The 26,659-nt window shown below is 41.0% G+C and overlaps 1 long non-coding RNA gene across 1 annotated transcript; it reads right to left on the bottom strand.

The window, feature by feature from the left end:
• Nucleotides 1-7,758: 7,758 nt before the first annotated feature.
• Nucleotides 7,759-8,272, bottom strand: LOC131252987 (uncharacterized). Its single transcript, XR_009174783.1, has 3 exons — nucleotides 8,154-8,272; nucleotides 7,970-8,058; nucleotides 7,759-7,882 (listed from the first exon to the last, which is right to left on the bottom strand). It is a non-coding gene; the product is annotated as an uncharacterized LOC131252987 (long non-coding RNA).
• Between the last annotated feature and the right edge of the window lie 18,387 nt (nucleotides 8,273-26,659).

The following is a 26,659-nucleotide window of genomic DNA, read 5'->3' as shown; positions in this document are numbered from 1 at the left end:
CGAATGCTTCAACAGTGGGAGTCTCTGTCCTCGCTGATTTCTCTGGAGTGGCCCACCTGAGATCTGAATCGGTATCATTTTTAGGGCCCAATGCCTTACATGACCTAGAGAAATGGATGGACGGCGTGGATGAAACACATATCTCATGGTCGCTAGGCGTGGCCCCACACCATCGGCCCCTCTTTGTTTGAACGCCAGCGCTAGCGCTGGATGATCTGTTCGAACGTCAGTATATATACATAATATATACCGAGGAATGCTCACCTGCCCATCAGTACTCGTGGGAACTTTCTAAGTGATACGTGTGTAATATCTAAACGGTCCACCTGATGCAGCACTCGATCAAATTCTTAGGGCCCAACCTTTATCTAGATCGAATACTTTGGTGGGCCATGAAAAAATCAGAGAGGCAAATCAAAAGAGGAAACTGTTTTGTTTTGCCATGGCCCACCAAAGTTTTAAATCAAGATAAGAGGGTTTCATGAGGAATGCTTACCTGAGCATGAGCATGAGTTCTCACTATAACTTGGAGAGCTTTTTTAGAACTCATCTCACGGTTACGTGAGTGTAAGATTTGAACTGTCCACGTTGTGTGGCGATAAAATCACTGAGGCCCAACTTTTACCGTATCCAATACTTTGGTGGGCATTCCTTCCATATATATATATATATATATAGAAGGTTCTATACGGCCGAGGTCATGGGAACTCCCCATGAGGTCCAGCTGTGTGGGCTCCACCATGATGTATGTTGAACATCTACCCCATCAGTCAGATTCACCATTTCATAGTAGGCCTAGGGCTTAAAAATTAAGTCAATTCATGACTTGTGTGGGCCACACCACATACAAAAGTTGAGAGGGGTTACCCTCCATTAAAACATTCATAATCATTTTTTGGGCCCACCAAGATATGGTTCACAAATCCAGCCCATCCATTATGTGTGTCCCACTTGGATGAGGGGTCATACCAAGTTTTAGATGCATCCAAATTTCAAGTGGGCCCCACCAAGTGATTTTATATGTTTTAGGTATGTCTTCACATAATTTTAGATTCTATGGCCCACCGGAGTTTTGTATACGGCTGATTTTTGGGATGTCCGATAATTTAAAGGGGACCCATCAAATGTATGGTGTTGATGTTCAACATACATCATGGTGGGGCCCACATAGTTCGACCTCATGGGGAGTTCCCATGAGCTTGACCGTATAGAGCATTTTCCCATATATACAATGTTGTCGAATAGCATATGCGATTGTGTGCGATTGCGTATGCGTGTGCGCATATGCGATCGCACAATCGCATATGTGGTCGCATATATTTTTTTTTACATTTTTTTCAAAAAATTTAAAAAATAGAAAAAATCAGAAAAAATCAAAATAAATTATTATATGTCATTGGGACATGAAATACATTTAATTTAAGCAAAATAAAACCAATTACATACATTTACAAATTACAATTTTACATAATGAATTAAATATTAAGTTAAGTCATCATCATTCATCAACAATTCTACTACATTTTACAATATAGTTATCTTCTTAACAATTAACATTTAACAAATATGAAATATCAAATTCAACATTCAACACTACATAATATATAATATATCAAGTTATCAACAATCAACATCAACACACTTAGTAAACATTAAACAAAATTAAGAAGTTATTTATTTATTATTTATCTAATTAATAATCATATACATTGATCTAGTAGCCATTGTGGCATATCACCACCAGGTCCACCACCACCACCACCACCATCATCAGCATTAGAGTCATCTCCTTCTTCCACATACACTTCTTTTTCTTTCGTTTCTTCATCATCTGTATGTACTAATACTTCATCAACATTTAATGGTGGATGATCTTCAATTTGATCATCATCATCACATTCTCCTTCTTTAATCTCCTCAATCTCATCAATCGGTTGACGGCTGCTACTACTTGCCCCCCCGTCCTTCGCCTTCAAGTGGTACTACCTTCACCATGTCCGTTTGGCCTTATCAATCGGTTGGATGGCAAAAAAAAAAACATTATAGCAGGGCCTAAGAAACTTTTAATAGTTAATCACCACTGTTTTCAAGTGGTGTGGGCCCCACAATCAGGGCTTCGCCTACTGAGTTGTTACCCCAACCTCAATGAATCTGCGCGCCATGCCATGCCTCCATCTATTTTGAGGAATAATTCAATGGATTCTTCCCCACCAAGCTTCCGATGCTACCTACCTTCCACTTTATACATGGCTATGGGTATGATAAATCAATAGCGTCCATATAATGGTGGTTATGATAGAATGACCGTGGTGAAAAATACATGCTAAACAGTTAATCGCAACCTTCATTTGGTTGCTCTTAATTTCGGCAATACAAGCAAAAGTAGTTAGCGGATACAATCATGTAATTGTGGTGTCTTTAAATTGTTGGGCATGAGATTGCTAGGTTATGATCCGTTCATGTAGTTGTTGTTCATGCAATTCAATCAAACACTAAGCCGCATATGTGAATGAGGGCTATATTTCATTTGAGTGTACGATTAAGAAGTATAGGTGTGCTAGAGTCATACTTAATTTTTTTTAATTGAAGCCGGATGCCCTACACTGAGATGGACTGATTAACACCAGATTCAAAAATCCAGCCGTCCTCTTAACTACTCCTCTTAGAATGCGCCAACAATCATAACTTTCACATCGGGTATCGCAATGGACCGTGTTGTACAGCGTTGGAATCGCAATGCACACATGGTTGTCAAAGTATAAGTCTCGAGTCATTGTGGTATTAAAATAAGATCACAATTAAAGCTCACTGATTCAATTTGTTTCAGGTATGTCAACAACAGAAATGAAGGTTTGATTGAACTGCTGGTGTTCCCTTATATTAAGAAAAATAGACTGGAGACTTGAACCTTCGATATGTCTCCTATTTTTACTCATGGCGTAAAATGATATGTTAAAATGGATGAACGTGAATAAAACATTCACATTCAAATGACCTTATAGATCCAAGGACAGGACGGACCATTTCTAGACAGGACCTGGTGGGGGTGGTACCTAATCCGTGCATGCGGGCCCACAGAAATGTCGGTGACGAATTAAATCACTTCATCTTTTTGACAAGACCACCACTGACTGAAATCAAAAAATTGGACGCAGATTGGCTAGTCCCCCACCAGTAGCTCTTGGGCTGGTGTTCATAGCTGGCGCCATAGCATTGGTATGTTAGAGTAGGTCTCATCATGCCTACCGAGGTAAGTGAAATGATGTTAACAAATGGCGTTAGAGCCTGTTTCACCTGAGTATATGCTCGAGATGAGAAAAAACATTGGAATTCTCTCCCACTCTCCCTCTCTCAAATCTAACAAAAACCCAAATTCTCTCCCGCTCTCCCTCTCTCAAATCCAACAAAAACTGGTATGTCTCTATTGCATCTCATGATGTGCTAACCCTAACGCATGAATCGAAGCTCGAATCTAAAGCCTCTCTCAAGCACACCATAGGAGCCCTCCATTATTCGAGAGAAACCCAAACCCTCCACATCGGGTCTGTCTGATTCTCTCTCTCTCTCTCTCTCTCTCTCTCTCTCTCTCTCTCTCAATCTTATTTGCAACAGCTTGGGGATTTTGGGGATTTGGAGATTTCTCATTTTTTGAATGTGGATTTGGTCATTTTTCAGCTTCGTATGTGAATTTTTAGGATTTGGGGATTTTCAACTTTGGAAGTAGATTTTAGAATTTGGGGATTTTTCAACTTTAACGTGGAAATTGATTTAGGGAATTTAGCACTTCTTCTTCTTTTTCTTTTTCTTTTTTCTTTTTTCCTTTTTCTTTTTCATTTTTTTTTTCAAATTGAATGTTGGAGGGCTGTTCAAAGTGGCACCTACTTGAAACCCTTTTGTCGTCAGCCCTACCCGAAACCCTCTTTTGTACAGCCTTGTGCTCTTCCCCAGATGAAATGAAATATTCGTTTGTCTGAAAAAAAAAAGAAAAAAGTAGCACCTACCTGATGAGTACCCTGAATTTTGAGGCTTGGGAGCATAATGTTATCATGAAATTTGAGTAGGGAATGGGTTCAAAACATGTGACATGTTGGTGGGAAGGAGAAGGCTGCATTTTTCTTTTTCCTCCCCTCCCTCCATCTTCTCCCTCTATAGATAGATGAACAGGTATAAAAATGTTGAGGCTTGCCTATTCCCACAATGCAATCATTTAGAATTCCCCACTATATGTAAGTCACATGGCAAAACTTTTATCTCAGTCCATGAGACTAAATACAGAGGTTGGTTAGAAATGTCGAAATTCCATATGAGCAGTTCTTTTAGATGGTTAGCATCTTTGGTCATTGAGATTCCTTCCCATGTGGTCCATGTATGGGGTGAGCTTTTGGAATCGTCTGGATCATCATATGGTCGGCCAGTAAGAAGAGCCTCAACATTTTTGAAACAAGTAAGTTGTTTCGTTTTTTGTTAGAAGATGAAAACACCAATTGGGCTTTGGATTAGGAATAGCACGAAATCTGAAGTTGATATGTTACAGCTTTAAAAGCTTATAGAGCTATTGTTTTCATAGGTTGGGTTGAAATCAAAAATAAATTATGTTTCTCTATAATGTGCAGGAAAGGGAAAGTGAAGAGGATGATTAAGGAAGAACATGAACCGGGGCACGAGGTTCTTGCACCTAGTCCTAATGGTAAAGAAGGAATTGACTTGCCATTATTTTGTTTTTGTTTTTTGTTTTTTTTTCAAGACTAGGATTTCACTTCTTTCAATCTCATATATATGGATGGGAATCTTTCTTTCTTACAGGTTTTCTCATTTGATGATCACAACTATCTCAGGTTCTTTTTTTTCTTTTTTCTTCTTACAAGTCTGCTCATCCAGTAGTTGTTATTATATTTATGAGTTTGCTATTTTGCTGTTGCAGGTCTTTTGAAAGAGGCACTGGAACGTCTTAACATGATGCAAAAAGTGAAAATTCAACCCAACAAGATGAAGATCTTTTTTTTCTTTTTGTAGGAATATATATGTAACAAGCGATGATCCACAAATTCAAGATTGGTGAATGCTTTAAAAAAAAAAAAAAAAAACTACATATGTGAACTTTTTTTTAATGAAAAAATGTGCCATCAGACATTGATTATAGAAATAAAAGTTCCCTTTTCTCAGATGCGTAGAACATTTTGTTTATTTAGTCCACTTGTATTTTGGATTCCTGATCAATAGTTTGGATCATAAGATACAGCCCCAGAACAAGTGGATATATTCCAACATGTCCGATAGTTTGGATCAATGTCATTATAATTACAATCTATAAATGTAATTTTGGCTTTAGAAATATTGGTTTTTAGGGTGCACTTTTGAGGTCCATGGTTTGCTAGCAGTAGTATAATTAATTAATTTATGTTGTTGATTGAGAAAAGATTTATTTATTATGGTTAATGGGGAATTTTATCTCATGTAATATTCAGACTTTGGTTGCACACCAGTTGAACTTTGTTAATATGGAAAAAATCTATACAAGCCAAAGAAAACAAACCTTCAGATGATGGAATGACATTTGTTATTTAATTCTCAGGAATCACTTGTTTGAATATGTAAATTACTAAATAGGATTGACAGAAGATACGGGCTGTCAAATATGTTAGGCCTATTGTGGATTGCGCATACATGGTCCCATGATATAAGCTTAAGGAAGAGAGTGCAGCATATCAAAAGTGTTCTATATTCTATAGTAACTATCAAGGTTGATGTAGGGCATACTTGAATAATGAATGCATTCCAATGTTCTTATAAAATATGGTGAGCAGTTCGGCCCCTTTTATTGGGAGAACATACCCCTAGCCCGCGTAACAATCCTGCTTACCTTTAAATAAACATCTGGAAGCTTACAAATTTCAATGTGTTCATCATATTAACAAGGCTAAACTAACAAAAAGGACTTGATTGTTTGCCAAAACTCAGACAAAGGAGGAGCAGCTAGAAACATATTTCAATGTGCTCGTCATATTGTCAAGGCTAAGGCAACTGAATTGCAATTAAAAAAAATTGTTTTAAAAAAAAAAGAACAAAAAATGAGATATGTTAGAAAGGTTAGATTTCTAGTGCATGTGGACAACATTCAGGAATGCTTGCATCATGGGGCTTATTAAAGATAACATAGCCCTAATATCACACCAACGAAACAAAAGGGGCAATAATCCAAATCTATTTGCTTCGACATCTAATTCACCCGCATTTACATTCAGTTACACATGCAATCCACATTCAACCTGTTAATCATTCAGTTACACATTCAATCCACATCTAAATCACATATTCAAAATATAAATCCTGGCCATATTAATATATACCCATTCTTTCTTCTTCTTTTCCTATAGGTGGGAAGCACACCACCCAAGATTATAGAGTGGAAATGCTCTGTACAACTATTTAGACGGACTCCAACAAAAAGGGCAGCAGTCACGGCCATCATTTAGAGCACTTGTACAAAAAAAAAAAAACTAGACAGGGCTAAAAAAATTAAAAAATTAAAACAGACCCACAGAACAAGCCACCAATCTAGCACCCCAAAGCTGATGTAAATCTTCAATGACACCCACCAACTACTATCCCCACAAACCAGCTGCACACCACAATAAGACCACACCAAACCTACAGCAATCCAAGACAAAACGACCAAGGTGCCTTATACCCAAAACTTGCACAACATCAGCCACAGGACAACCGCAGGGAGCAAAAGAAGGCCACATTGATTTGAAAAGAACATGTTGCTTCTGCTGCTACATACAGGGGTTGTTGTTGAAAATTACATCATGTCCTACATGGAGAGCCATGAGGGTTGCGATTGCTTCCTGCTATGAAGCCACATGTAACTTAAAAACCCAAAGGTACTGAAGAGCAATGTAATCTTCTCATACACATCTTGTACCATAATTTCAGACAAGTAGAATTTACCTGCAACATTATCAACAAGAAAAAATCAATAGTTAAAAAGCATTTTATGCAAATAGAGTAGAAAAGCAGTTAGAAATTGGCAAAGTATAATGGATGATACACAGGCAGTTAGAATTTACTAAAACATTACATACATGAATACAAGTAATTTAAACTATCATGTCTCAATTAGATATATCATGAACAAAATATTACACTTTGTTCGTTATCCATCAATAAGATTTTTGAATGATTATTGGATGGCTAAAATGGAAAATATTGGAAGGTCTTATTGAAAAACAAGTATCAACATTTTGTAATGTACAAATTTAACTCCACATTTTTGACAAAATTTAGGAACAAATTTTAACTCTGCATTGTTGACAAATTTGATAACAAAAGTCTTATGGAAGTTTTGACCCGACACTGTTGACAACTATGACAAATTTGACAACAAAAGTCTTATTACGAGCACGTATATTACTTTTGACAACAAATTTGACTCCAAATTTATTGACAAAATTTCGACTTGATAATTTCAGATGGCTTTTCGATATTAGTAAGGCTAGCATAAGCATAGTAGGTAGAAAAATGGGTGCTCACTAAAATCAGTTGAAATTTTGTAACTTGCCAACCTATTTATATCATAGTTCACCTTCTAAATGGACTGCCTTGATTTTTATTTTATTTTTGCAGTAGTCCACCTGATGGATGCCTTGAACATTTGAATACCATTATGAGAGTTCCCACCAAAGAAGCTAAAATCAACATTTGTTTTGATTATCCATCTCAAAATTCCACATAAGTGGAGAGAGCATGCTTGTGAAAATCAGATCCTTTCCACCTCGAAAATTCTCATGAAGGATATGGATGGTGCATCAGTCCCTTCCTACCTTAATGTCGCAAACTTTTGCACACAAAACGCAAAATTTTAACTTCTTTTTCTTTCGTTCTGTTAAGAGAAAAGAAAGTAATCAGATTCCACCAATCAAGTTGCAATCTTTTGGCTTTTGTAAGAAGAGTTAGTACATACACTCACCTTTGAGGAAAGAAAATCTATTTATTCAAACGTAGGTTGTGTTCTTCAAACCATAACGGTTGACTCTTATCACATGGTGTTGATGATAACTGCATATAGGGATTTCAAAGAATAAAATGTCTCACTGTATCAAAAATTAAAAAGTTTATTCAATATTATGAATGATAGAGATTGACAATTTTACCGGCTGAAATGCAATACTTCCTATAGATGTATCTTTACGCAAATGTGCCAATTGCAGGTTGCTTGAGGGAATTTGCTTGTACAAGTTTGTACTTGGTTGGTAGCCACAAGCAGCCAAAGGGCCACTCATTGATCCACTAGGGCCGGGCCGGTCTTAGGTATCCCAAAACGACTCAGACTGGTACCAATTGAAGTTTAGCATAGCAAAAACACAATAATGAAAACTTTAATGAGCACAACTTACATGAATGTCAACTCCTATAAATGTTACTCTAATATTAGAAATATACAAAATTAAATCGCACTTTTAATTACCTGTGGTCCAATGTTGAAGAGGTTTTGTTGAAATATGCCAAAATGAGGTGCTTGGTATCGAAATTGAACCATTGGTGCATTTCTGGATCCACTACAGGCAGGAGTGTAGCCAATCACCATATGATGACCGGGTCCTACATGGGATCTTATTGGTACTTCTAAGAGACTCATGACTGCAATATGTGTACTCTAATGGAAGGAAAAAATGAAGAATTTAAAGAACATAAACATGTGACGTGACAAGATTTAGTAAATAAGTTCTCACTAATACCTAATTAAGATGAATCAATTTAGGAGATGGAATTGAATAATTTAAAGGTTGAAATGAAGTAGGGTGCATTATGTTTGGTGCTTGAGCAATTTCTTATCTCTCTTTATTTGCTTGTGGTTGAACTGATTCAATTCGAGATTTTTTCTTTCGTACTTTATCTAGCAGATTTTGATACACATGACGCCCCCCCCCCCCCCCAACTCGAGGCTTTACTTTAATCCCACTTACAGTTTGTGAACTCTGGCTATTAACAGAAGTAACTTCTTTTTCAATAGGCTCAGGGTATGTTGTTTTTATATGTATGCTTTTAGTTGGCTCATGGCATACACCTTTAGTATCAACGTTTTCATTTCGTCTAGATTGTGCACGTCTAGTATCTTCACTTTTGGTCAGCTCATGATGTGCGCGTTCAATCTCTATGCTTTCATCATTAGATTTAGACGACGTTAGTAGAGGTTCCTTCATCCCTTTCATACATTCCATCATTTCATCGTGGAATTTATTTGTGTATTTATCAGCGAATTTGAACAACTCATCATGTTCCTCAGCCATTGCTGCAATTCTATGAAGCTTACTATACAAATATTTGTACCGCTTACATGAAACAATATTACACTCGCCTTTTGTTGATACCCTGGTATGATCTCTACCAAAACCTTCTTTTGCATCTCTTCTCCATCTTTTCATAATATACCAAGGATCAACTTCTTTTACATTATAAAAATCTAAAACTTTCAATGCATGAATACATAGGATCCCCACAAACTCAAATTTCTTGCAACTACACATCGTTGTACCATCTAAAGAGTCGAATCTAACAGTACGTCCTTCATCTTTATCATTATATACACGATATTCTGCAACTGTGCCAAATTCACCACATTTAGAAATTGAATAACTAAGATGTTTCTTATACTCTTCTTGAAACATTTCAAATACCTCTGGAGTGTACACCTTTGCCGTTTCATTTAAAATCTTTACATCGAGAAACATTACTGGGGTACTTTTCCTCATTTTGAAATAAGTCATGGATTTATTGTATCGTCGACTAACCACTACCCGTTCATAATGGGTGGAGAAACGCAGAAGATCATATTTAGAGTTCAAATAATTTTTCAACAAATTATTCATGCTTTCATTCCATTATGTGCTTTTCATGTCTGCACAGAATATATTTCTTTCATAAACTAAAGCCCATTTTTCTTTTTCCTTAAATAAATTTTATAACCACTTGTTATCCATTAAATTGTACTTCAAAATCATGTTATTCCATGCAATTAGAAACTCTTCCTCAAACTCATAATCATATATGCATCTATTCAAATCATGTTTGAAACTTATTGAACCTTTAAATACACGACTAAGGTGTGGCAACATTCTGGTAGATATGTCAAATACATAGGCGATGATATGTTCCTGGCATCATTGAGGCTATTACATTTGTTATTGCAGCATCTTGGTCGGTAAAGATTGTCATTGGTTGTTTTCCAGACATGACACTTAAAAATGTTTCGAACAACCACTTGAAAGATTCAATCACTTCATCGTATAGCAAAGCCCCACCAAATATTATAATTTTCTTATGATGATTCACCCCAATAAATGGGACAAATGGTCATCCATAACTATTTATTCAGTACATAGTATTAAAGCAAACCATGTCTTCAAAAACACTATAGTCCATTATTGACATCGTGTCTGCACAGAATATATTTGCGATCTGATCATCTTCATCCACTTGTATTGCATAAAAAAAGATGGATTATCCACTTCCATTTTTTAGAAGAATTGTCAAACAGCCCCTGCATCACCCATTTCCATCACTTTCATTCACTTTTTCCATAAGTAATTTTTACAATGGGTTGGAAACCTAGATTCTCCCGACCTCCAGATTGTCTACTAAAATATTCTACAGCCTCCCTAGGTTTTATTCCCGAGCCATCAGCATTGTCCACTTCATCTTTTTAAGCATCGGTCATGCCTTTGTGTGACCTTAACATGTGTGCCTTTGTTGGTGTGATAACTTCACGGTTATGCTTTGCAACAAACTTAGTCACACTATATTTTCCATTCATCTGAAGCTTAATCATTATGGATGCTAGGCAATTAGTTCTTGTAATCTGTAAGACCCGTGTCTTAGTCCGTACCGTTCCGTTGGCTTCCGCGGTCCTTCCGGTCAAATTTAAGCAACCTTCGCACTGTATCCGACGTTTGTGCGCGATCTGAAGCCAGGTTCCGCACACCGACATCGGCTCGATCCGAAACCTATATCTTGGCGACCGCGCCATTGCCGCGGTTCCAACGCCGCGACTCGCGGACTGAACTGATACCCTGACAAGAAGATGTCGATCTGCGTTTATTCCGAAGAAACACCGCGCGTTGCAGATTTCGAGGGAATCTCTATAATTAGTCCCATCAATCAACCATTAATGCAAGCCTTACCTCAAGTACAACAACCCATTCCCTCCTTTTTCAAAAGTCTAGCCTCTTTCCACCTCATCACTCCTCTTTTTCCAAATTTCAACAACAATCATACCCCTTTTTCAAAATTTTCAACCCAACCCATCACACCTCACCCATCCATATCATCTCTCTCTCTCTCTCATTTCTCAAATCTCCCAAGCAACCCAAGCCTCACACGTCCAAGCTTCCCTCTCCCTCCCAAGTGTGGTCCACCTCCTCATCTCTCATCTACACCCTCTCATCTTTCATCCATACCATTAATCTCCCATCATCCACCGTCCAAGGCAAAGACAATGAGCATTTGAAGCCAAGGGAGCAAGGAGGAGGCTTAAAGGTGGGTGATCCACCGTTGAAATCTTGATCTTTAGGGCCCACTTGTTGTGGGACCCATTTTGATGTATGTGTTGTATCAATGGAGGGCCTATAGTGGCGGGGTCCCTCCTCTCTATCTCACCGTATATTTCTCTCTCCCTTTCGTTGTGATGGTGTGGATCCCACCAAGATGTGTTATATCTACCCCGTCCATTTATATCAGACGGTGTGGCCCACTCTATTACAGGTGATGATCCACACCATCCACTGTTTAGATGGGCCCAATGCATCTTTGTATATATATGTATATATATATATATGTTATATTTTATATAATATATATATAATATGTATTTATATATATATATGATATAAGATATTATATATATATATATATATGTATGTATTTATATTGGTGGGCCACGTCCATGTGGGACCCACCATGGTGCATGTGTTATAGCAACATTGTCCGTCATCCAGCACGCTGGACGTTAGCCTTGGACGGAGAGTGCACACTGGCGTGGGTGTGTACTAACAAAAAAAACAAAAGGGGAAAAGTTAGTTTTAGGGTGGACCATTCATGTAGGCCCCACCTTGATGTATAGACACAATCCAAGCCGTCCATCCTTCTCCTCAGATCACTTTAGACGTTGAGCCGAAAAATGAGGCTGATCCCATTTTCTGGCGGGCCATACCATAGGAACTAGCGGTATTACCCTTAAAATCCACCGTGACCCTTCTATTTGCCAAAAATGGGGCACATATTGGACTCTTTTGGTCAGTCTTGGACCAAGGAATCCAATGGCTGGTGTGGATCTTGCTGATGCGGGCCCCGTCTGTGAAATACCGCAGAAAAATGATTTTTTTTTTTAAAAAAAAACTCAAGAGCAGCGCTGCTGCTGCTGCTACTGACAGTAGGCGCTGGCCGCTGACGGACAAACGAGCTTGGGGCTCACGGCCCCGGCTATGGGCCCCACCTTGATGCTTTTCGACCATCAACGCCATGCATTTGATGGGTCCCTTCGGACTAGGTGACCACCCCAAAGATCAGCCGTATACGGAACTCCGGTGGCCCACACCATTTAAAATCATGTGAAGGCATGCTGAAACATATAAAACCAGTTGGTGGGGCCTACCTGAGTTTTGGATGTTGCTGAAACTTGGTCTGGACCGTCAGCCAGGTGGGACCCACATAATGGGCGGGATGGATCAGTGGATCACATCACAGTGGGCCCCCAAACCGTGACCCATGAACGGTCTAGATGGCAAATAAACATCCCAGCGATGTAAATAAACATTATGGTGGACCGTGGTCCACGTGACCTTATGAACAGATGAATGGCAAGTAAACATCACTGTGGGCCCTACCCTCCTATGGTCCACGTGACCTTATGAATGGATTGGATGATAAATAAATAGTACAGTGGGTTCTACCTTGGTCCACATGACCTTATGAATAGTTGGTTGGAAGATAAACATTATGTTGGGCCCTAGGTTGCTTGGAAAATAAACATTACTGTGGGCCCCGGTCTGAATGACCTTGTCAATGGGTTGGATGAGAAATAAACATTATGGTAGGCCCCACATGGGACCCACTTATTTATGTATTGTAAACCACACCTCCATTAGAGTGGGCTCCATCATGATGCATGTGTTTCATCCTAACTGTCCAACCATTTTGGAAAATATTTTAAGGCCATGTGATAAGGCCCATCTTGGTGTGTTTGTGGGCCGTCCGTTGAGGCCCACCTTAAGACATACAAGGCCCACCTTGATATAGATATGGGGCTTGTGCTATGTAGCCCATTTGATGTATTTGGGTCCTTGGGTCGAGGCCCAATAAGATGTACAAAGGGCCCATTGCATTGTGTGATTCATGGAAGGCCGTCCCTTGGGAGCAATGTTGGTTTGATGTCCACATTGTGAGTACAATGTTGGTTAAATGTCCGCATTGTCACTCTCCCTAAGGCCCATTAATAGGCCCATACCTGTAGTATATAGGCCGTCTAGGCCCATCTTCATTTTGATCAGAGCCCATCACCACATAACATGCTTAGTATAGATTCTTGATTCATGATCATACGCATCATATGTATGCCTGATATGAGAAGTGATTGATCATAGCATATGCCTTCGGGCAGATCGTTTATGGGCTCCCGGATAGGCGGAGTCGCCCCACATGAGCGCTCGATATGCGCAGGATTGTTGCATGTTTGGTAGGGTGATTCATGCACTTGCATTTGTGTGATCATGATCATTGTATGCCCTAGCAACATCAGGGCTATAGCCTCCACAAACACATCATGGGTGGCTGAGTTGGATACCGAAAATGTTTGGTTCTAGCATACGGGCGCCATAGATGTCCCTGGGTGAAAATTCCTAAACCCGATGGTAGCAGAGGATGACTCCAACATCTATACCGACTGGATATATGAGCGCATGAGGGCCGAATACCAGGAGGCTGCGTCTCCCACTGTGTCGTGGTCGGTTGGAAATGAGTGCGGCCTTACTCGCCCGAGGGTAGGGGGCAATACTAGGCTGAGTTTGACCAGCTTGCGAATGGGTCCGCTATCGATGTACCGGATAGGTATTGGCAGACTATTGGCCAGGCGGATAGTGAGGTTTCTTACGCTCACTTGGACTGTGCGGCTAGGAGAGCGATAGTGCCATTTGGAGTGTATTGAACCCCGGTGATTATCCAGAATGAGAACTGTACTGATATATGATGAGGATTGACATGCTTGAGTTGCATCTCGCATTGCATGGCTGTGTTGCATGGCTGTGTTATGGCCGATGACATTCATATCTTGCACCGCGTAGCCTTGGTACGGCTGATTGCATTCATGTGCTCATCACCATGATTCCGCATTACTCTGACCTTACATTTTGAGCACGCTTATATTGCGCTCATACTTACACCACCCTCTAAGCTTTCTATAAGCTTATGCACGATTGATGCGTGCAGGTGACGCCAGGACGCAGTCGCAGCCATAGTCTCGCCGTAGTTGGAGCGTTCAGCCGAGCTTCTGAAGTCTTGTTTCTTTTGTTACATTGTATTTTCCCTTTTAGACGCATTGTACTCAAAAGTTTTTAATCATAGTGGATTTTGTGGTGGTGTTCTTGTGATTATTGTTCGTGGGTTATGTTTTTGGTTATGCTCATTATGAATCAGACTGATGATTATAAATCCTCCTTGTAGTATCCCAGGATCGGAACCTGGTGAATGGGTGCCGGGATCCGAGAATGGGGTTCTACGGAGGCTGTTGGCGCCGGATTCGGCGATCGGAAATTTTGTGAGCTCGGTTTCCGAGTTCGAGGCATGACAGAAGTTGGTATCAGAGCATAACTCGGGAATAATCAAGAACAACATTACATGTCTGCTATGAATAATTTAAGTCCTAAGTTCGGATAGCCTAGCGATCTTTTATTACAGATCCTTAACGTGCGTGCCTTCGCGAGCCTTTAAGTTGATAAGTACCTTCGCTCTTTCCTGTAGGACATGGCGCGCAGGAGAGTGACACGATCGACTCCCGCGCCACCACCTGAGACTCCGGCTCCACCACCTGCGGCTCCCGTACTACCACCTACGATCCCTGCTCCACCACCAAAGATTCCTACTGCCCAGCCTGAGGATGTCGCTCCTCTACCAGAGATTCATACCGCACATCTTGAGGTTGCTACTCCTCCACCAGAGACCGGTACGGATCCGATCGTATCCGTGAGTGCTTCCCAGTTACAGCAGATGCTGCAGGCTGTGACGGCCGCACTTCAGGGGTAGAGCAGACACCCGGTTGTTTCACCGGCCCAGGCAGAGAAGGAGCGCGCGAGCGCCCTCCTTCGAGAGTTCCGACAGTTTGATCCTCCCCGTTTCCAGGGCGAGCCAGATCCGACAGTAGCTGAGAGATGGCGCTCCGACGTGGAGAAGATTTTTGATACCATGTCATGCACGACCGAGCAGCGAGTCCGGTTGGCAGTGTTTCTTTTCCAGGGCGAGGCCGAGCACTGGTGGACCTCCGTTACCCGCGTCGCAGGACCTGATTACGTCTGGACATGGGATAATTTTATAGACCGATTCGAGGAGCAGTACTTCCCTGACCACATTCGACGCCAGAGAGCACTAGAGTTCGAGACTCTGGTGCAGGGAGACATGACCGTAGCACAGTACGCGGCTCGTTTCGTGGCGCTATCGAGGTTTGCGCCATATATGGTTGATGATGAGGGGCATAAGGCCCGCCGTTTTGAGAACGACTTGCGTTACGGCCTTCGAGGCCGTGTGATGGGGCACGAGCTCCCGACTTTCCAGGCAGTAGTGCGGAGGGCTCAGATTTATGAGACAGTGGGCTAGCGCGCAGGCCGACAGAGATCAGAGGAGGGGTCAGAAGAGGCAGACCCCCTCCATTAGCTCCCAGCAGCAGCGACGACTACAGAGGTATAGGAGTCACCCACCTGCTAGAGCATTAGCAGTCCCAGCAGCACCTCCAGCGCCAACCCAGCAGTCATTTGCAGGGACTTGTTTTAGATGTGGTGGGACAGGGCACCGGTTGTCTGAGTGCCCTCGCCCTCATCTACAGCAGTTGAGAGAGCCACAGCAGCCTCATCTATAGCCGCCAAGAGCACCGCAGCAGCCTCTAACACAGCAGCAGCCTCCAGCACAGCAGCGACCCCATCAGCAGCAACCACAGCCACCTCAGCTACCGAGACCCCAGCAGCAGCAGAGGCAGCAGTATAGGCCGCCGCAGAGGCAGCGGCAGCACCAGGGACCTCAAAGGGGACAGACACCTCCCCAGCCAGCTCATGTTAGGTTCTACGCGGCTCAGCAGGACCCGCAGTCATCCGGAGGAGTCGTCGAGGGTATACTTCTTGTCTCTTCATGCATCGCCCGAGTATTATTTGATTCCGGTGCTTCTCACTCATTCATGTCCGAGGATTTCTGCCGATCGACTGGATTGCCGACAGAGTCTGTAGTGAGAGGTTGACCGTATCGACACCCTTGGGGAGGACCACAGTATTGGGCCGTTTCTGTTCATCTTGCCCGGTTCTGGTCGATGATATCTTTTTGCCCGCTGACTTGTTTGTGCTGCCGATGACAAATTTCGACGTTATCTTGGGCATGGATTGGCTTGCCGAGTACCACGCTATCTTAGACTGTTCTGCGAGGACGGTCACGTTCTGCATACCAGGCTTGCCGCAGTTTCAGTTCGTTGCAGAGCCCCGAAGAGAGCCGTTATCTTGCTTGATGTCCTGCGCCGTTGAGGAGCCAGTTGCCATTTGTATTGATCAGTGGCCGATTGTCTGTGACTTCCCCGATGTGTTCCAGGAGATTCCAGGATTGCCTCCGCGCCGTCATATTGAGTTCCAGATCGACCTTGTGCCTGGTACCGCACCTGTCTCGAAGGCCCCGTACCGTATGGCACCGATGGATTTGCGTGAGCTGCAGCGACAGTTGGACGAGTTGCGTGAGTTGAGATTTATTCGTCCGAGCAGTTCTCTGTGGGGAGCACCGGTACTCTTCGTTAGGAAGAAGGATGGCTCGTTAAGGCTCTGCATAGATTACTGCGAGCTCAACCGGGTCACGATTAAGAACAAGTACCCACTCCCGAGGATAGACGATTTATTTGATCAGCTGCAGGGTGCACAGTTCTTTTCGAAGATTGACCTGCGTTCTGGTTATCATCAGATTCGTGTCCGAGAGGAGGACATCCCAAAGACGGCTTTCAGGACGCGTTACGGTCATTTTGAGTTTCAGGTCATGTCCTTTGGATTGACCAATGCATCCGCGGTTTTCATGCAGTTGATGAACGAGGTCTTTCGTCCATATCTCGATCAGTTTGTTGTAGTCTTCATCGACGACATTCTGATATATTCGAGGACCCGTGAGGACCATATGCAGCATCTGGAGATTGCCTTACAGACCCTCCGTGCCCACCAACTATATGCGAAGCTGGAGAAGTGTGAGTTCTGGCAGGAGGAGGTGAAATTCCTCGGTCACGTGATGACGAGGGAGGGTGTCGCAGTGGACCCCTCGAAGGTTGAGGCAGTGCGTCAGTGGGGTCAGCCCACGATTGCGTCCGAGATCCGCAGTTTCCTTGGTTTAGCGGGATATTATCGGCGTTTCATTGAGGGCTTCTCCCGTATTGCAGCCTCGTTGACCAGGTTGACTCGAAAGGGCGCAGAGTTTATTTGAAGTGACGCCTGTGAGCGAGCATTTATGGAGCTGAAGGACTGTCTGACGTCCGCTCTTGTCCTCACTCTTCCATCTGGGAGTGATGGATTCGTGGTATTCACTGATGCTTCGCGTATTGGATTGGGTGCTGTCCTGATGCAGCACGACAGACCTGTAGCATTTGCGTCTCGTTAGCTCAAGGTTCACAAGCTGAACTATCCCACGCACGATTTGGAGCTAGCAGCAGTCGTCTTCGCACTGAAGGTGTGGAGACACTATCTCTATGGGGTTAGGTTCGAGCTCTTCTCCGACCACAAGAGCTTGAAGTATTTATTTTCTCAGTCTGAGCTGAACATGAGACAGAGACGCTGGATGGAACTTCTGAAGGTTTTATTCCCGAGCCATCAGCATTGTCCGCTTTATCTTTTTAAGCATCGGTCATGCCTTTGTGTGACCTTAACATGTGTGCCTTTGTTGGTGTGATAACTTCACGGTTATGCTTTGTAACAAACTTAGTCACACTATATTTTCCATTCATCTGAAGTTTAATCATTATGGATGCTAGGCAATTAGTTCTTGTAATCGGACGCCTAAACTTTAGAGGCTCACTTTGTTTTTTGTCACATTTTTTACCTTCTTTAGAACAACAAAATCTTCTCTTAAGTATGGTGATATCATCATCTGCTTTCTTTACCCATTCCCTTCGAGCACTGAACCCTTTATTTTTAGCATACCGATTCTAAAACTAAAATGCAATCTCGTCAGAAGTAAACTTCATACCTAGTTCTAGCTCTTCATCTAAATTCTCATCTACATTGATCAATACATGTTGACTTGCTTTTTGAACATCTATTTCGGTGTCAAAATCTAACCTTCAACGTGGTTCATTAAATGCTTGACTCTTCAATGAATTACCATCTATTTTACTAATCAACCTTTAAAGTAAAAAAGCATTCACCAAGCTTGAATTTGTCCATCATCTCTTGTTACATATATATTCCCACTCAAAAAAAAAAGAAAAAAGATATTCATCTTGTTGGGTTGAATTCCCACTTTTTTGCATCATGTTAAGATGTTTTAGTACCTCTTTCAAATGATCTGCAACAGCAAAATAACAAACTCATGAATATAATAACAACTACTGGATGAGTAGACTTGTAAAAAACAAGGAACTTGAGATGGTTGTGATCATCAAATGAGCAAACCTATATATATATATATATATATATATATATATATATATATATATATATATATGAGATTGAAAGAAGTGAAATCCTAGTTTTAAAAAGAAAACAAAAAACAAAAACAAAACAATGGCAAGTCAATTCCTTCTTTACCATTAGGAGTATGTGCAAGAACCTCATGCCCCAGTTCATGTTCTTCTTTAACCATCCTCTTCACTTTCCCTTTCCTACATATTATATAGAAACATAATTTATATTTGATTTCAACCTAACCCATGAAAACAATAGCTTTATAAGCTTTTAAAGATGTAACATATCAACTTCAAATTTCGTGGCATCCCTAATCCAAAGCCCAATTAGTGTTTTCATCTTCTAACAAAAAACGAAACAACTTGCCTGTTTCAGAATTGTTGAGGCTCTCCTTACTGGCCCACCATATGATGATCCAGACGATTCCAAAAGCTCACCCCATACATGGACCACATGGGAAGGAATTTCAACAACCAAAGATGCTAACCATCCAAAAGAACTGCTCATATGGAATTCCGACATTTCTAACCGACCTCTGTATTGAGTCTCATGGACTGAGATAAAAGTTTTGCCACGTAACCTATGTACAGTGGGGAATTCTAAATGATTGCATTGTGGGAACAGGCAAGCCTCGACATTTTTATACCTGTTCATCTATCTATAGGGGGAGAAGAGGGAGGGAGGGAAGGAAAAAGAAAAAGAAAAATGCAGCTTTCTCCTTCCCACTAACATGTCACATGTTTTGAACCCCTTTCTTATCCGAATTTCATGATAATATTATGCTCCCAAGCCCCAAATTCCAAGCTACTCATCAGGTACGTGCCACTTTTCTTTTTTTTTCCAGACAAACGAATATTTCATTTCGTGTGGGGAAGAGCACAAGGCTGTACAAAAGAGGGTTTCGAGCAAGGCCGACGACAAAAGGGTTTCAGGTAGGTGCCACTTTGAACAGCCCTCCAACATTCAATTTGTAAAAAAAAAAAATGGAAAAGAAAAAGGAAAAAGAAAAAAGAAAAAAGAAGATGATGAAGAAGAAGAAGATGCTAAATTCCCCAAATCCATTTCCACATTCAAGTTGGAAAATCCCCAAATTCTAAAATCTACTTTCGAAGTTGAAAAATCCCCAAATCCTAAAAATCTACATACAAAGCTGAAAAATGACCAAATCCACATTTGAAATTGAGAAATCTCCGAATCCCCAAAATCCCCAGGTTGTTGCAAATAAGATTGAGAGAAAGAGAGGATCAAATAGACCTAATGTGGAGGGTTTGGGTTTCTCTCGAACAATGAAAAGCTCCTATGGTGTGCTTGAAAGAGGCTTTGGATTTGAGCTCCGATTCATGCGTTAAGGTTAGCACGCCGTGAGATGCATTAGAGACATACCAGTTTTTGTTGGATTTGAAAAAGGGAGAGTGTGAAAGAATTCGAATGTTTTTTATCATCTCGAGCAACTACTCTGGTGAAACAGGTTCAAACTCCGTTTGTTAACATCATTTCACTTACCTCTGTAGGCATGATGGGACCCACTCTGATGCACCAATGCTATGGCGCCAGCTATGAACACCAGCCCGTAGCTACTGGTTTGGGTACTAGCCAATCGGCATCCCTAAAAATTAGACATATAACTCAGGTGGGCCACACCACACGAAACAGTGGGGATTGAACGTCTGAGGGCGGCAGTTGTGACAACAGTTTTATCCGAGTGGTAATAACCATATAAATGGTTTAATGCAGTAAAAACATCATGGTCAGCCCCAAATAAGTTTCGACGATGGAGGGTTCCCTTCTGGCTGTTTCTTTTGGTGCGGCCCACCTGAAATCGGATCCGACTGATTTTTGGACTCCTTTCTATTTTGGTCTTTTAAAACAGATGGAGGGATTGGATTTGTCACGTACATATTTTCCATCCAACCTTTGTTGATAATGTCACACACCGACATGGTGAAGGGACCACACAAATATCATCTTAATCCAAAACTTTTGTGGTCCCAAGAAGATTTTAACGGTGGTGTTCAATTACCACTGTTTTCTGTGGTGTGGTCCAACTGAGATTTGGATCTACTTAATTTTTTTTGGATCATGACTTAAATGATCCGGAGAAACGGATGGACGGCGTGGATATAATAATATCCATCAAGGTGTGCTCTACGTGCAGGGATCCACCGACCTAGATGGATCCGGTGATTCATCGCGCCCGCGCATAACGGGGACGCGGATTGCGTACTACCCCGGCCCGTCCCTAGCTCCGAACGGGCAGTTCTGTGGGCGGGCCCACCGTGATGTATCTGTACATCCAAACTGTCTATTCCTTTTATCAGATTATTTCAAGGCATCAAAACAAAGATGAGGTAGAACCAACGATCAAGAGGACCACACCAAATAATAAACTTGGTTACATTAAAATGCACAAAGCATTAAATGTCACTTGCATTAAATGCTTGCATTAAATGCAAGAGTCTTCTGTGGTGTGGTCTATTTGATCGTTGGATCTGCCTCATTTTTGTTTTGGTGCTTAAAATAATATGAGAAAAGGGACAGACGGTTTAGATGTATGGATAAATCACGGTGAGCCCGCTCACTGAACTGCCCGCTTAGAGCTACGGACGGGCGGGGGTAGTACGCAATCAGCGTCCGCAAAACAGGTGTCATGGCCGAATCGGAGACGGATTGGCTACTCCCCCTGACACAAGCCCCTGGCTGGTGGTAGGTGCTCTGTGAGACCCACCATGATGTATGTGTTTCATCCCTTCCGTTTATCCATTTTTACAGATCATTTTATGGATTGATACAAAAAAAATAGAGGGATATAAATGTTAGGTGGATCACACCACAGGAAAACAATAATAAACAGATGTCCACAATTAAAATCCTTTTGAGGCCCACTGTACTGTTTATTTGACATCCAATCTGTTGATTATGTAATAAAGACCTAGATGAAGGGAAAAAATAAATATCAGCTTGATCCAAAACTTTTATGGCCCCCAAAACATTTTTAATGGTCAACGTTCATGCAAGACTGTTTCCTGTAATGTGGTCCACTTGAGATTGAGATATATCTAATTTTTTATTTTATACCATAAAATGATATATAAAAATAGATGGACTACATGGATGAAACACATACATCATGGTGGGGCCCACAGAGAACTGACCACCAGCCCATGGCTGGTGGCAGGGGGAGTAGCCAATCCGTTTCCGGCCGGATCCGGCAACTTTCGGACGCGGATTTCCTGAGAGAGGCTTTCGCAGGAAGTTCGTGCGCAAGTATTCCGGGTGGGGCACACCGCAATGTTCGTGAAAAATCGAACCGTTCATTCAATTTTTGATCTCATTTTAGGACACTAGAGAATATATAAGGTGGATCCAAAACTCAAATGGGCTACAGTAGATGAAAAAGTGGGGATTTAGTTTTCGCCGTTGAAATATTTATATGGCTATTAAAGTTTTATATCAGTCTAAGTTTTCAGTGTTTTCACTTCATCCCAGTAAAAACTGACCTTATAAGTAGTTTGGATGGCATATAAACATTAAGACTAAGCCTAGGAAGGTTTCAACGGTAGGGATTCCTTTTCCCACTATTTCATCTTATATGGCCCAGTAGTTTCTAATCCTCCTAATTTTTGGTCACATGTCCAAAAATGAGCTCGAAAAATGGATGAACGGGTTAGATTTCTCATGAACATCACGGTGGATCCCACCTTGCATCTCAGCGCAGGAACCGCGTCCGCAACTTTCTTGGACGCGAGTTTCCTCTAACACCTGCAACGGGAATTCCTGCAATGCAAAGCTTTGTGGGGTCCAGTGATATTCATTAGTAAAATCTAATCCGTCCATCAGTTGTTTCTGATCATATTAGAATGCAATACAAAAAATTTGGGCAGATCTAAGAACAAATTGAACCACACCACAGGAAAAAGTGTGGATTGAAACGCCAATCATTGAAACCATCCAAGGGCTCACAATGATATTTATACGCCATCCAAACCGTTGATAATGTGATTCCCAAAAGGATGAAGTCAAAACACAAATACCAGCATGATCCAAAACTTTTGCGGGTCCTGATAAGGTATCAATGGTGCAGATTCAATCTCCACAGTTTCCGTTGGTGTGGCCCACTTGAGTCTTGGATATAGTTCATTTTTTTATCCAAAATGAGAAATTACGTGAGAAAATGTATGGACGGAGTGAATTTCATAAATACATCATGGTGGACCCCACAAGTTTTTTTGTTTCTGGAAACTCTCCTCAAGCTTTCCTGTCAGTCTCCCATCTAAACTATCACTATCTCTCTCTCTCTCTCTCTATAAAACGTCCTCTCTCTTTCCTTCCTTTCATTACCTTCTTTCTTCCATACAAGCCTTACTTTCTCTCACTCAGTTTCTAGCTCGAAAGACATGGGTTATTCAAACATTGAAGAATTTAAAGAGACCCAAAGGAAACTGAACATAGAATTTAAAGAGACCCAAAGGAAACTGAACATAGCTCTTTCAAACATTGAAGAATTTAAAAAGACCCAAAGGAAACTGAATATTGAAAAAGCATCGCAGTGTTTGCAACTCAAGAAGGAAGATACAACATCGCAGTATTTGCAACTCAAGAAGGAAGATACAACATCGCAGTTTTTGCAACTCGAGAAGGAAAATAAACAACTGAAAGAGGAGATGGAAGTTCTTCGAGCTCGACTTCATGAGCTTGCCCTCAAGGTGGAGGATGATTTCTCTCAGATATATCGGCTAAGATCAGCATTGGATTGCTTGGCTTTAAGGGATAGAAGGACAATGGAAGCAAAATAAAGATTCCAACATCTAAACCCATAGCTGATACTAGAATTTTTTCTGATTTCAGTTCATATAGGAATCCTTAAACTTTCACATCCTGAAAGGTTAAGGATTATGCGATATTTTTTTATTTTTTATTTTTATTTTTTTATTTTTTATTTTTTTTTAAAGGTTTAACTTCATAGTTTTAATTCTAAGAGTTTGAGTTTGAGTTTGTTAATTTATGAATGTTTCTTCTTTATGTGAAATTTGGATGTTATTTCTTTATATTTCAAAATTTGCTATCATTTATGAGTTTTAATTTATCTTTCGTGGCATCAATCCAGAAAATTAGCACTCACACTATTTTCAGTATCCTTAGGGCATGTGTGTGGGAGCGTGGATCCGGAACCACCTGAATTGAAATCCTCCTATTGTGTTTGTATTTAGGGGGTTTGAATTAATGTTTCAATAGTGGGAATTATTGTCCCAGCTCTTTACCTGATGTGGTCCACGTGAGCTTTGAATCCATCTCGTTTTTAAGCTCATGCCCTAAAACAATCTTGCCAATTGGACATACCTATTCCGATGTGGGACAAGCAGAGGCTACCAGGGACCACCGTTATGTATGGCTGTTATTCTAACTGTTCATCCATTTTTTTCATATTATTTTAGATTATTATTTCAAACATAAGGCTAATCAAAGTCTTAAGTCGACCACATCACAGGAAACAACTGTGCTGAGGACACTCACCATTGAAACTTTCTTAGGGCCCACTTTGTTGTTTATTTTCCATCCAACATGTTAAAAAACAAATATCATCTTGATTCAAAATTCCTAGTCTCTAAGATTTTATCAATGGTAGGAATTTAATCCTCAATGTGTGGCCCACTTGAGCCTTGGAATTTTTATTTTTTATTTTAGGATCATATTTTAAAATGATATGAAAATAACTTCCGTGACCCCTGGGAAGTTTTCAATGATAGATAATCTTCATCAATTTATATGGTATGGTCCACTTGAGCTTTGTAACTACCTAAATTTTAAATTTAAGCTCTAAAACAATCTCAGGATACAATACATGCATCATGGTGTCCGAGAGTTTCCTCAGCATAGAGCTGATTAGGTGAGACCCCGCCTCACCCAAGACAATGTGGCACTTGCCCAAGACGGTGTGGCACATACCATAGGGTTACTGTGGGGCCCACCATGATATATGCATTATGTATCCACTCCATCGTATGTTTTTTTCACATAATTTTATGGTATTATCCCAAAAATTAAGAAGATTTAATAATTAGGTGGACCATACTATGAGAAGCAGTAGTGATTGATCATCCTACCATTAAAAACTTCTTAGGGCTTACCTTAATGTTTCCGTACTGTTTATTTACCATCCAATTTGTTGATATGGACCATAATCTTGGATGAAGGGAAAAAACAAATATAAGCTTGATCAAAAACTTTTGTATTCCATTAATGGTTAATCACCACTTTTTTATGTTATGGTACAGCTGATAATTGGATCTGCTTCAGTTTTTGAATAATGCTTTAAAATAATCTGAAAAAATGGATGGATGGTATGGATACATAATACATACATCAAGATGGGCCCCACGGTAATCCGCTGTCCATGCAGCCTACCGTATGGAATTCCTGCAATACAAAGCCCTGTGAGGTCTGCCAAGGTTACCAAGTAGAATCTACTACGACCATTAATTTTTTCTGATGCTGATATCTCAAAAATTGGGCAGATCTAAGAACCAAGTGGCCCACACCACGTGAAACAGTGTGGATGGAAACGTCCATCGTTGAAACCTTCCTGGCCTTACTATGATGTTTATAGGCTATCTAATCCGTTGATAATGTGATTCCCATCAAGATAAATGCAAAACATAAAATCTAGCTTTATCCAAAACCTTTGAGGGTCCCAATAAAGTTCCAATGGTACAGGTTCAGTCCCCACAGTTTCTGTTGCTGTGGCCCACTTGAGCCTTCGATATTGTTAATTTTTAGACCCACGTAGGAAAATAAGGGGGAAAGATGGATGAACGAAGTGAATTTCACACGGAATTTTGGTGGACCCCACAAAGTTTGTGCCGCAGGAACTCCATAGAAACGAAGTCGGATTGCGTACTGAGTTACTCAGTACGCTCTTAGTTTACTGAGTAAACTCAGTTGGGCCCACCGTGAATATGTTTGTCTTATCCACTCCCTCCATATGTTTTTCAGACCATTTTAGTGGTTGAGCCCGAAATTGAGGTATATCTAAAGATCAAGTGGACCATACCACAGGAAACCGTGGGAATAATGATTTCCACTGTTGAAACCTTTCTATGGCCCACAGTGATGTTTATTTGTCATCCAACCTATTCATAATATTACAAATACATGGATGAAGTGAAAAAACAAATATCAGATTGATCTAAAACTTCTGTGGTCCCACGAAATTTTCAATGGTAGGTGTTTAATTCACGCGGTTTCCAATGGTGTGGTCCATTCGATCTTTGGATATGCTTCATTTTTTGGCTAAATACCTAAACTTATCTGCTAAAGTGTATGGACGGGGTAGGTAAAATGCATGAATGTAATGCCCTAGAATTCGGAGGTCGCGCATGCGCTCAACTCCCGAGTTCCCGAGAGTCACTTACAACTGACTTTCATTAATGAACATTTAATACAGTTCAATTTGCGCAACCTGAAACTCCCTGAAACATGAACATAACCACGCGAGCCCACTGAGATGAAAGAGGTCTATCATATATACAGGTCCAAAACATATATGGGTCGCACAAGCGTTGCCCAACCAAAACAACAAAAGAATACTGTGTCAAAAAATAATGAGGCTGAGCCCACAGCCCAGCAACCCCGATCCAGCCCATCAAGCCGATGGAGAGCCGTCCATCAACTGAAAATAAGATAGCTCGTCCTCCTCGTCGAGGCTCGCCTCGCCAGGCTCCTCCAGTCCTGAATCACCTGCATCTATAAACGGATTTGGTTGGTGTTTT

Source organism: Magnolia sinica, chromosome 8, assembly GCF_029962835.1.
Source record: "Magnolia sinica isolate HGM2019 chromosome 8, MsV1, whole genome shotgun sequence".
Taxonomy (NCBI): domain Eukaryota; kingdom Viridiplantae; phylum Streptophyta; class Magnoliopsida; order Magnoliales; family Magnoliaceae; genus Magnolia; species Magnolia sinica.
Note: the sequence above shows the minus strand (reverse complement) of the source record. Positions and strands in the feature narration are given on the sequence as shown.